Source organism: Leptidea sinapis, chromosome 25, assembly GCF_905404315.1.
Source record: "Leptidea sinapis chromosome 25, ilLepSina1.1, whole genome shotgun sequence".
Classification (NCBI taxonomy): domain Eukaryota; kingdom Metazoa; phylum Arthropoda; class Insecta; order Lepidoptera; family Pieridae; genus Leptidea; species Leptidea sinapis.
Window position 1 is genome coordinate 1,109,162 of NC_066289.1, and position 13,665 is coordinate 1,122,826.

General features: G+C 34.3%; 1 protein-coding gene across 1 annotated transcript in view; it reads left to right on the forward strand.

Annotated features, from left to right (window-relative positions):
* Positions 1-210: 210 nt before the first annotated feature.
* The window catches only part of LOC126972247 (uncharacterized), a 133,086-nt gene continuing 119,631 nt past the window's right edge, over positions 211-13,665 (forward strand). The window contains exon 1 of the mRNA XM_050818896.1: positions 211-364. The gene's annotated coding sequence lies outside the window, so the exon portion shown is untranslated. The remainder of the gene's footprint in view (positions 365-13,665) is intronic.

Here is a 13,665-nt window from a genome sequence, read left to right on the forward strand (position 1 = left end):
TCATTTATATCCCTCATTCAGAGGAGCGTAGCTGTTCAACAACATAAAACGTTTCCGATTGCAATTTAACGGTGAGAATTTATTCAGTGTGATATATCGTGTGGAGGTTGTGAAATAAGCGGCGTGACGGTAGGCGGCCGGCCGTGGGCGGATTGCGCCGTGCGACGCGGCCTGCCTGCCTCCGGAGTCCAGTGCTCAGCCAGCCGTCAAGCAAGACGCACGTCCCCCGCAGTCGCGTGAACCCCACACCGCTGTCACCGCGGCCCAGCGCCGTCGCAGTGACTTCTGCGCCGCCGGCATAACAACGCAGAGTATCCTTACTCTAGTGACTCTTCACAACAAAATCGCGCCACGCGACACAAACGTAAGTTTCCGTCAGCTTTTATTTTCGCTTTTAGCATTCGCGGTTTCAATTTCGGCCTGAGATATGACATTTTTAAATTGTTTTTTTTTTTTTTTTTTTGTGTGTGTGTGTGTGTAAAAAGCAATTGTATATTCGATTTTTGGAGGTTTTATTCGACTATTAAAGTATTTACAATGATGTTGCTTTACTCCAAATTAATTTTGAGTGATTGTGACGCCCAAATTATTTGACTATTTAGTGGAAAATATATTTCTATTGACGCGACGCAAGTTATTAAAATATAGGTTTCCTTGATGAAAAAGTCCGGCTTGCATCAATTTCAAATAATGTGTAGTTAAACTCAGTACTAATTTAACAAATAAATATTAATATTTTTCATTTTTATTTACACAAATGATATAATAGCACGTTTTATATACAACATTTGAGTTGCGTGTCCACGAATGTCGCGGAATTCATGCCAAATTTTAGTTAATTTTTCAATATTCTTTGAGAACTAAGGAATTTGTGAGTACAATATATATATATAAATATCATTGAAATGTAACAAAATTATACATATCTCATGTGTATAAATACACAAAAATTTTATTCCATTAAACATTTATTTTATATAATCTTGATACCTAATAAAAAGTATATTGTCCTGAATTTTTGAGCAACAAGGTTAGCTGATAAAATGAGAATGGCGAAAGTTGGAGGGCAAATACAACAGGCGCCTGGGGCGTGTAGATGTAACCTTTAATTCATTGTTCAAATTGTTTTCCTTTCAGTATAATGAAAATACACACATAATAATAAAATCCTTAATTTGAGGATTATTTAGAGATTTTCCTCAACCTACTAAGTTTGATATTAATGTCTGTCCTGAATTGACATAGGCCTTTTCCAACTTCATCAATACTGCCTACAGTCTTTCTAGTTCATCATCATCATCATTTCAGCAAAAGCCTCCCCTAAGGCTTTCCACGACCATCGGTCCTGTGCTGTCCTCATCCAACGTATTCCAGCGATCTAGGCCATCATTGGTCCATCTTTTGGGAGGACTACCAACATTGCGTCTTTCAGTACGTGGCTGCCATTTGAGGATTTTACTGCCCAAATCTGTCATTCAACTCATGTTGAACTATAGAACAGCCCACTACCTCTTCAGTCTTGCAATCATCCTTCTAGTTCATTATCATCATCATCAGCCGGAAGACGTCCACTGCTAGACAATGGCCTCCCCCAAAAATCTCCACGACAACCGGTCCTGCTCTGCCCTCATCCAACGTATTCCGGCGATCTTGACCAGATCTTGTGGGCCCACCAACACTGCGTCTTCCTGTACGTGGTCGCCATTCGAGGACGTCGAACTATGTGCCCTGCCCACTGCCACTTCAGATTCGCAATCATTTGGGCTATGTCAGTTACTTTGGTTCTCCAGCGGATCTCTTCATTTCTTATTCGACCTCGCAGAGAAACTCCGAGCATAGGCTTCTCCATTATTTATTAATTATTAATACTTCTAGTTACTACAGCAAAATTAAGTTTATCAATTGGAAGTAGTAGTTTTAGTAGATCTCTCCTTAGCTTTATTCTTAGTATAGGTTTAGCGTTAAAAGAACTTAGTTTTGTTTAATATATTCTGTACTTCCTAGGTATATCATCATCATCAGTACTCAACTATCAAAATATAATATATAAATTGAAAAGTACACAACTAAGCAGGGCGTTGTTTCACACAGCTCTTTCGCGCCAGTGCTAAATATTTTTATACTATAACGGGTGTTAAATATTTTTATTTTTAAATTGTTACCTCAAATGTCTTCAAAAACAATATGCCCTTTAGAACAAGATTTCTTTTCATGAATAGTTTTGATGATGATGTAATTTTCATTTCATGTGAGGATTACATATCGAATAATGATTCTCTGAAATCATTTATTAATGCACAAGGACTAGAGTTTTGGTGTCGTGATTTTTTTAGATGTACTAAAGATCAGTATTTTAAAAGAGTGTTAAATTGTTGTAAAATTATCTACAGCGTCTGTGTACTCGGATAAAGCAGTATAATTGCGCTTCTTCTTCCAACTTACATAACAAAAGGCAATATTAAAAGCTAGCTTAGAACTAGCAATATGCCAGAAGTCTTTATTTTCAAATCTGAATCATGTATAAACATACATAAATATTTATTGAAGTAGGCGATATTCAAAACGTACTGAACTTAACGAAACGTACACTTCACACTAACAATCCACGATGATGACTTATTCAAGTTTTTTATTTTAAGTTTTTAAATATTCGTAAAATTTAATCATTAAATAATTGGAAGCTCCATTATCTTCTTAATCGTTGTTCGATACAATTTTAATTAACGTAATTGGCTTTCAAGATAATTCCGTTATTTCCTTTGTCATAAAATAAAGTCGATTATTTGGTTGAGGGATTATTGTAGTAATTTCAAAAATTCGGGTGGGTGTTATTTGAATAATAAAAAAAAATAAACTTTTTCTACTGTAATAAGATTTTTGCAGACATTTTAAACACATTTTGAATATCAGCATAGTGCTCAGTAATGGTAGGTAATGGACCAGCGAGAGTTCCATCATTAATAATACGCCACCAATTGAGTGGGGAGATTAATTAACTAAGGTTGAAATGTGCAATCCATAGCTCAAGGAAATAACATTCACGAATTTGTCGGAATACGATGATAGTAAAGACAAGCCTGTGTCACTACCCGTATAGGACTCGACATCGCGGCCTCTACAGAGTAGGCCAGCCAGTAGGGACTCACGAGCAAGCAATAATTAAGGAAATATTAGCAAAAATTACTGGATGAAATTACAATGTCAAGTTAACAGGAACGTCGACTTAATGTATTTATAATTCTCTTATCTTACTATTATATTATGATCACAATTATTAGTATCCGGTGAAAGATAGCAAAAAAGGAGCAAAAATGACCTTTTAATAATGAGAAATAAACGGATATTGATATTGTATTACCCGTCAAAGAAGCTTTCCAGAATATTCCGGAAGACGTCAGTGGCATTCACTTTCTCTTGTTTAATAAGAACATTAATTCAAACGATTAATTTTTCAGTTCAGAATATAATCATATTATAACTAACTTTAGCAGTAACAAACATGTTAAAGTACCAGTGAAGCAATAAATGTGATGCACCTTTTGACAATTTTTAAGATGACGTCATAACTTTAACTGTAAACTGTAACCATTTAATCTTTGCTGGTGAAAACTATTGCTAAAGCTAAATAGCTAAATAGTGACCTATCAAAAGTTTCAAATACATACGTAGGTCACACTAAAAGTTTTGCGTATCTTAAAAAAATAAACGTGTTATAACCAAAATATTATGTTTATTGCTTTTCAAAATACTCTCCTTTACATATGAAAGCAAAACGAAACATATTTTAAAACAGGAGGACCACAGATCTGAAGGCATCCTTTCTACGTGCTGATTGAACGCTATAACTACCTCTTCGGAATTGTTAAAAGTAAAACATCTCATCAAAACTTTGATTTTGGGGAAATCACACGGTGCTAGATCGGGGCTATGTGTAGGATGGGTGACGAGCTGTACTTTTTCGGAAGCTAAAAATGACTTAGTTTTGTTGGCCGTGTGTGAAGAAGTGTTGTCATGATGTAGGAGAAAGTGGATTTTTGGTCATCTTTCGTGAACTTTTTTTAACACCCTGGGTAAACAAATAGTAGAATACCACTCGGCATTAACACTCTTTTGGTCTTCAAGTTGAATTATGCAGATGGGATCCGTAGCTGAGAAAGAAAATGCAATCATTTTTTTACCAACGTTTCTCGCCTGCCTCACTTTTGTTGGCCTGTTCTCATTTTCAAACACCTATTTACAAGATTGCTGTTTTTTTCGGGTTCAAAACAATAAATCCATGTTTCGTCTCCTGTGACAATGTCATAAACAGCATTAGAATGTCCGTGGTCGTACTTCATTAGCATCTGTGAGTACCAGTCCACGCGAGTCCGCTTCTGGTTCACTGTCAGTTCATGTGGGATCCAGCGAGAACAAAGTTTTCGAACTTTCAATTCTTCGTGTAAAATTTTCTAAATTTGGCTCATACCAACTCCCAATAGTCCTCGAATTGTCTCATAACATTAGTCACTTTATTTTCATTTACGGCCGTTGAAGGCCCCTACATAAAATTTGTCATGTAAAGATACCCGACCTCTCTCAAATTCAGCAAACCATAACCTCACGGTGCTCAAGCAAGGTGCTTCTTCTCCAAAAGCATTTTAAAGACGAGTGGCACAGTCTTGCGGAGAGAGAGAACTTTTAAAATCATAAAAAATCATCGCTCTAAAGTCTTTTCGACTTAATTCCATTTTCGTTGGGTACGTTTTGAACTTTGATGTGTGATAAAAAAACAATTGACAAATGATTTCCCGCCAATTGCTTTTTTTTATTACTAACAAGGTTGCAACGTTTGAAAAATTAAACATTTGAAATTCAAATAGTTCCGATTAACTAGAAGTGCAAAACTTTTATTGTGCCACGTGTATTCGACATTGATTTGATATTTCACTTTTTAACTTTAACTTTAAATTCGTTGGTATATTTTTTTTTATTCAAGTAATTTGATCAAAAAATATATTTCAAGCGCCTCTCTTTTAGGGAACAGGTTAAAACACAGGTCTTAATCCTTGTTCCTAATTATTTTAAGTTTGGTTTGAAAAGATAAAGTCAAAAAGCTTGAGACTAATTCATATTGTTGTTAGTGAAAAAAGCTTTGGTAGTTATGTAATGTCTTGTAAATTCGACTAAACTTATTGCTTATACGAATCTCTAGTAATTAAAATAACTAAATATACATCAATAATCTTGCTGTATTAATGTCCGGACCAGTGGGAGGCTCCTTTGTAAAAGTGCGAGGCTCCTTTGAACCAGTGGGACGCTCCTTTGCACGGATGCCGGCTAGATTATGGGTTCCACAACGGCGCCTATTTCTGCTGTGAAGCAGTTATGTGTAAGCATTATTGTGTTTCGGCTTGAAGGGCGCCGTAGCTAGTGAAATTACTGGGCAATAAGACTAAACATTATGTCTCATGGTGACGAGCGCAGCTGTAGTGCCGCTCAAAATTTTTGGGTTTTTCAATGGGCAGGGCGTATCAATTACCGTCGTAATCAGCTAAACGTCCTGCTAGTCTCGTCCCTTATTTTCATAAAAAAAAATTACATCGATCTCGCTTTTCATGGGATACAAATCTATAATTAAGATAAACAAGAAACTATACCCGGCTTATAGGCACTGAAGAAGAGAAGAATTGACATTTGTATGCAAGCTTTACCTCTGTACCTCCTCAAGGATAGATATTGATCAGTTCGCCTGGGATCAAGAGACCGAGTAAAGGTTCACGTCATATATTTTAGGGCGTAACTTAAAAATATTCTTTATGAAAATGAATGTCACTCTATCATCATATTTTAGCTTACCGTTTGTTACAATGCCACAAGGTTTAAGAATTTTTTGGCAACGAATGTGCTCTATGATGAAATAATACGGGACTATAAACTTTTCTTATTATATTTATTAATGTAAATTTTATTACATAGAACATGTTGTGTAGGCCAAGGTCTTTATTAACTATCTTTGTGATTCTTGGTCATCATATTTTACACGCTTTTTATTAGCTTCACCTGTATCTATGTTGCTTGTAACCGACTCATTTGGGCGTGATTTTGAACCACTTTAAATGGCCAGATTTTGTTCAAACTTCGTAAATTTATCGAGGACCGATGACAATACATTAATGTTATAATTTTTTTCCATTTATCTATTTGCAAAATAAGATTTTTGTTATTACTTGATAGAAAGGCATCATTTCATCATCATGATCCATAATTTAACTAGGTAACTTTAATACAATTTAATATGTGTTTGTTTGTGTTTTTTGTTCTGAGGGGATAAATAAATACTCGTATCGTATCGCGAGTGAGCTACGACCGTCGACCGTCGGTCTGATGACCTATTCCGACTTATATGTTATGACCGAAAAACCGTTCCTTTCTTCTGTTCCCTCGTTGTTCTTTCGTTGCTTGCCTCATTTAGGCCCTTTAGAGGGAGCTCTAGAATGCGTAGCTCCCTTAACACTTCAGTTGCCTCGCTGTTTGTTACATACCAGGCTTCCTGTGATTCCAGCAATACAGTCATAATATTTTCTGGCTGAATCAGGTTAGTGCCTTTTACTTCGGACAGGCATTTCGGGGAATCGTCAAGCTTAAATCGGTGCAGGTATTCGCGAAACCAATCCTCTCCGTGTGTGCGGACAACCGCACAACACAAGTGTATGCTTAAAATTTTTACCTTCCTCTAGTATTTTAGTTAGTGTCTTCAGAAACCAGAAAGTTTACTGTTATTACAAAAGTTTAGTAGTATTTAAGTGCTTATTATAATTGCAAAGAGTTCTATAGATTACAGAATTGGTGGTGAGTCTAAGTGGGACTTGGAATGAAGACATGTGTCGTGTGCGGATAGTTCAATCAGCTCTATACTGTCGGTCGTACCTTGAACTATGTTGTTAAGGAAAGAAAGATCAAGAGCGTCGCACCTGTCTTCAAAAACATGTATTTGTGTCGTGGGCAATAGTTGAGATGTTCTAAGAATTTTGCTTGTATTATTTCTTTTTCTTGAACGTAAATCACATGTTGCGGGAACGTATATTACAGGAGCCTGAACTGCCAGAAAAAAAGGTGTGTTTTTAAATATAAAAATTTCGTGTCACGTTGTTTCTCCGCGATAGACTCCTAAACTACAGAACCGATTTGAATCAAATTTTGCCCATTGTTTGAAGCTTGATCCAACTTGAGATATAGGAAAGTTTTTGTTTCGATTTGCGACCCTAAATATTTTTTAATTTAAAAGTTTATTGCTTTATTATAATTCTATGAGATTAATTTTTCCTGCGTAAAGTGATGAATGGGAACAATGAGTCAGGAAAAAGATCAGGAGAATAGACTTACTCTGCTTTTGTTATCTAAAGAGAACTTACAAACTACGGTGGTACTAAGCACTCAGGGAAGCTTTTACGTATGAAAAAAGGGCATGGAGCTACGTGGGTAACACTGAAAATGTTTAGAACTGGCCAGTTAGTAACATTGCTAATAAAAACTTTTTTGAATTTCAATTTTAGAACTCTTTGGTAACCTGATGTAGTATATTGTATTCATTTGTCATTTGTTTTGTTTTTTTAATTGGCGGCAAATCTAAAACTCTTGTTACACGTGAAAATTAACCTAACGCGAGAAAAAAATAGCTGATTTTCAGTGTTACCTAGGTGCCTTGACATTTATTGAATGAATGATGAATTTGTCAGGATGAATAATTACTGGAAGTACTTTATTAACGATAGCGATAGTCATAATATTTTGGGAGTGCCACCGTCCTGGTGAGTCCACCAGACACATTATCTTTGATTGTTCTCATACTGCCAACGTAGATTATCCATTGCACAGAAAAATAAGCTACTTTATCCAGCAAACACTTGGTTTTCAATCACGGTCCATTCTGAAGTGCCATATTTATCAAAATTGTGATGTGCTGCAACAATAGTTCCCGTGTAATTAGTAGTGGTTTGTCATTTCCGCAAATTGTCTAAAAGCGAAGAGTCTTAATCAAACAAATCTACATAAGATTGCATTTTAAATGCCTTAATTAAGTGTCGATCTCAGAAAGTAAGAGGTAGCTAATTTAAGAACGGCATCTTTATATTATTGAAAAGCATTAATTTTTTCAGAAAAAAAACCTTTTCACTACTAACAAAAATTAACCTCATATATTCGAAAACTCTTTAAAATATTTTGACAATATATTCAACTGAAAATTTTATTAGTCTATCACATCTTTTTCGATCAATTTCAAAAAGTCTAAAATTCTGTATATATTTGTTTTCCAGAACACACCAAAAGAATGACACTTTCTGATGTTAAACGTCTGAATCAATATGGATACTATCCTATGACGTATCCTATCGTACAAGGTTTAGATACAAATTTTATTTTAATCCATTGAGCGGGTTCATACACAAACATTTGAAATTTGAGTGGAAAATCATATTATTCAAATTTGACTTGGGCAAAGAAGATTTGACGTTTTGGCCTCATTTAACCTCATCTATTAATATTATCAAAGCTCTTTTTATATACACGCGATTATTATAATTTTTTTACTGCTGAATACTTTAGCTGATGTTAACATTTATTACGTTAGTAATGGTGTATAATAATTGAAATTTATGTTATACATATTATTATATTGTCCCAAAAACTACACAAAACAACCAAAACGAAAAACCTATTTCCCGAACCACTGATATTACGAATAAACTTGACATCCCTCACAGAAAACTTGAGTAAAAGTCCCTATTTTTACAGTAAATTAATGAAAGTTATAAAAGCTTTCCATACTTAAAAGATGCTTGTTTAACGGGCTAACAGTTTAAGTAATTAATGACTTAGTTTACCGAAACTTAAACTGACGTAAACACTTATTCACTTCGCTGTTACTAGGTGTTATGACCTGGTGAAAAAAATAATAATCAATTTTTTTTTGCTACTTGCGTTATATATCGTAGAAATATATGATAATTGGTTTGGAAATTTATTGTAATTTAATATCATAATATAAATATTACAATAGTTTTTAGCTCAAACATGATAGTTTTTTAAAATCATATTTGACTTTATTTTTTTTAAATTTCAGCCAAAACACGTTAAAATAAAATTTCTGGATAAAAGAAAACACCAAAGTAGACCTTCGCGTAAGGTGTTTAAATTCAAATTAAAATATTTTTATTCAAAATAAGAAATCATTTATTGAAAGTCAAAAACTACCATCCATTCGGAAATGTATATCTAAGAATATATAAAATATATATCTTGAGTACACGTCATAATAATTACAATGTTGAAGTTCCGTGATGATAAAAGTTTAAAAACATATATACCTAAGAAGTATGGGCACAAGAAAGTCAGCGGGATTTTACTATTATTATAAATAACTCGGGGATCAAATAAAATTCAAGCAAATGCTTAGATTAATCTCCCAGATATTTATGTAGAATATTAGATTAAAGTCGCGGATAAATATATTTTTGTGGTTGTTTTCAGATCATTGAATTGAACTATAAACAATAATCTACCTCATGTTTGCGAACAAATTAAGTGAATGTAGAATTGATCCCTTAGGTATTAGCTTCGTGACCTTTGAACTTTAGCACTTATTGCGATTTATTTTATTCAAGTACGAGATGATGTGGTAATATGCTTACCTCTTTTATACGAGTATACCTACGTCGTAACGCTGAATCATATAAACGGAGATATTGATATTAATGCAATCAAATGCTACGGAGTTGATATTAACTCTCTTTACCCACCTCTATGTTAGGTTATTGAATAATTCAAGGAGTTTTATATTGATTTTTATTATTATTAAAATAACTTCTGTTAAGTTTCTTAATTCTGCTATCTTTTTCTTATGACCATTTAAGAGGTAACATAAGCTGTATACTGTAGTGAGTACATTCTTAGATATAAGAGTCAGGGGCGTGCATATCATATAGGCAATTAGGCAGTGCCTACCTCGCTATGAACCTAAAAAAATTATATAACTAGTGTTAAAGTTAATTTACTACTTACGGTAGGCAGTCTACAGATTGCATATACATACAACTTATGTTGTACCTTCAGACTAAAGCTTAACTACGACTATTTAGATCTACAGTGCCTACCTTGCTAGAAAACCCATGCACGCCCCTGGTAAGAGTTCTAAACCAATATTTCTGTCACCCTAACGCGGATGGGACAAGTATTAATGATGGATAGAGCAAAGGACAGCTTCTAATCTAACTAAAAATCCTATGTAATCAACTCAAAAATCGTGATTTCATTCTAGACTATCTCCTTTACCAAAACTTAAATAGCCAATCATAATATTCGAACCCGAAATCTTAGACGTCAGGGATCCTTATAACTGGGCTTTGAGGTCGTCAAGTTATAATAATAATATTGACACACTTTTTACACAAATTATCTTGCCCTAAGTTAAGCATATATAGCCTGTGTTATGGGTTACAAGACAACGATATATTTAATACAATAAACTTACTTAAACATACATAAATTCATATAAACATAAATACATTTAAACATCCATGACTCGGAATCAAACATCCATATTCATCATATAAATGCTTGCACGTACCGGGATTCGAACCCGGGACCTCTAGCATAGTAGGTAGGATCGCTAACCACTCGGCTATACAGGTCGTCAAAATAGTTAAGTTAAATTTAAATATAAAATTGATTTTTTCCAGGTGAATTAAAGCATCTTATTTTGATCAAAATGAAAAAACTACTTTTTTTCTAATAATGTATGAATATTTATACCAGAAAGACTTTTCAATTATTATCTGCCTGTCTATGTGTTAGGTTAATTTTGGCAGCAGCGGTACTGGCAGGAAACTAATGTAAAGAGTAATTTAGGATTATTTATTTACTTTATAATATGAGTAAGGGTTCCAAGAAAAAGATTTTAAATTAATGAGTAGGGTGGCAGTCTATATATACGTAATATTTTCACAGCCTACTTCTTGATTCTCTCAGACATTTCATTTCAACATATGCAATAGATAGGATAGGATTCTACAGATCTCAAGCTGAATAAATTCCACTTTCTTCAAATAAACAGCTTATAGGCAGCACAAAAAGGAACTATATTATATTTTTTTTTATAAAAATACGGGACGAGACGTGCAGGACGTTTAGCTGATGGTAATTTATACGCCCTGCCCTATACACTGCAGTGCCGCTAAGAATTCTTGAAAAACCCAAAAATTCTGAGCGGCACTACAACTGCGCTCGTCATTTGAGACATAAGATGTTAAGTCTCATTTGCCCAGTAAATTCACTAGCTACGGCGCCCTTCAGACCGATATCTAGCCGGCATCCTGTGCAAAGGAGCCTCCCACTTATAAATAATTTATATATAGAATAGAAATGATATTGCTTCAGTGTCTATAAATAAGCGGCCATATTTCAAACAATTTTTTTATGAAAAGCTTTGTCTGTCACATAATCATTATATGAATAAATTTCAACCAAAAGACAGCTGTATAATGTCAAAGTTCAATAGCAATTAAGAACATAGACAGTCATCCATTATGTTATGCTGACACTAGATTTATTTGAAACAGTCATTACCAATGAATTATTTTTTTTTATATGAGAGGGGGCAAACGGGCAAGAGGTGAGGCAACCACCCATGGACATCCGCAACAACAGGTGTGTCAAGAAATGCGTTGCCGGCCTTTAAGGTGGGAGTATGCTTTTTTCTTGAAGGTCCCTAAGTCGTATCTGTTCGGGAAGACCGCTGCCGGTAGTTGATTCCACAAAGTGGCTGTGCGAGGCAAGAAGTTTCTAACAAAACGCGCGGTTAAACGCGCGCAAAAATTGAGGCTGTTTAAAAAGTGCGGTGTGCTCTATATTTCGTGAGTATTGAATGAGATTAGGAAAGTTCTGATTACTCGATTATTATTATTTTTTTACTGCCGAGTACTTTAGCTTCGATGAATTATAATCTAAATCTATGTAACACATAATATTATATTTTTCCAAAAATAACTCAAATCAACCAAAACGAACCACCTATTTTCTCAAAGTTCCCATTTTTACAGTAAATTAATGAAAGTTATAAAAGCTTTCCATACTTAATAGATGCTTGTTTAACGGGCTAACAGTTTAAGTAATTAATTACTTAGTTTGCGGAAACTTAAACTGACGTAAACACTTATTCACTTCGGTGCTACAAGGTGTTATGAGCTGGTCAAAAAAATATTATTCAAATTTAAATTTTTCAAAGTTTAATATTGAAGAAATATATGACAATTGGTTTGTCAGAAAGATCATAAGTGCGTGGTTTCTGAAAACAAGGGTATTTTGAAAGGTTTATGTGGCAGGGTTTAATGTATCGAGCCTCGATTCGAATAATTGAGTCTTGCTCTGTGAGAATGTATTTTTTATTTATCAAAGCTTTTGTGTCTTTCAATTCGGTCCTCTTCCAAGTCAGTGGTATTTAAATCATCTTATACCTTTATATTTTTTTAAATCACTAAGCACCGCAATTCTTCTATAATCACCTTTGTGTCACTGGAAAGTGTGACCAGTAATGATCACTTAACATCAACATGACCTACTTTTGTTCACAAAAAATATACGAATCAATATAAACACGAAACAAATCAGGTTTTAATCATATTTACCTGCGTTAATTGAGGTGAAATTAAGTTCATTCATCAAGCAGGTGGTATTAATAAAATGAAACAGTGAGGTTTCATTTTATAGCTTCATTATTACATCGTCTCTCTCTAATACAACTAAAAAGAGATTCGTGAATATCTTAGTCTTCTCAATCTTCCTCTATGGAGCTTCAGAGCCGTCGAGAGGAAAAAGATTGACGCGTTTGAGATATAGTGTTGGAGAAGAATGCTTCGCATACCGTGGACGGCTAAGAGAACAAACAAGTGTATCCTAGATCAAAGATATTGGGGTATTTTGCCCACATTGCCCGACACCTTCCCAGTAATTTTGACAAACTAATTGTCATAGGCAAGGTGGAGGACAAAAGACTACGCGGACGATCACCTAGCTGCTAGTAGGACCAGATCAAGACACTCACTGGCCTACCAATTATGACCGCAATAAGGAAGGCCGCGGACCGAAAGGAGTGAAATACGGACACGACCTTATGAATTTGTCAATAATATTTCATAACAACAAGATTTATTCTGTAAAATATGCTCCTAGTTGTTCTAAATGAAATTGTTTCATAACAGAACTGTCAAACCGTGCGTCAAAAAATTCTCTCATAGAAAATATGTCCATAGTAAACAAATGTTGGGAATAAAAATTATTATGAGTCCCAAATATAAATAAAAACCATCTTATCTCTCAAGTTGGACTAAGCCGCATGAAGGAATTCTCCATTAAAATCCGTTCATTAGTTTAGGAGTTCACTGGAAACAAATATCAGGACACAGGACAGATTTTGTTCTGTACATAATAAATAAAATACTGTTTTTCATGAATTCATCAATAATACTTCATAACATAACGAATTATTTTGTAAAATATGCTTCCTGTTAACTAAACTAACTAATGAAATTGTTCCACAGCAGAAATGTCAAGCCGTGCGTCAATAAATTCTGTCATAGAAAATATGTCCATACAAAACAAATATGCGGAATAAAATAATTATGGGTATAAAAC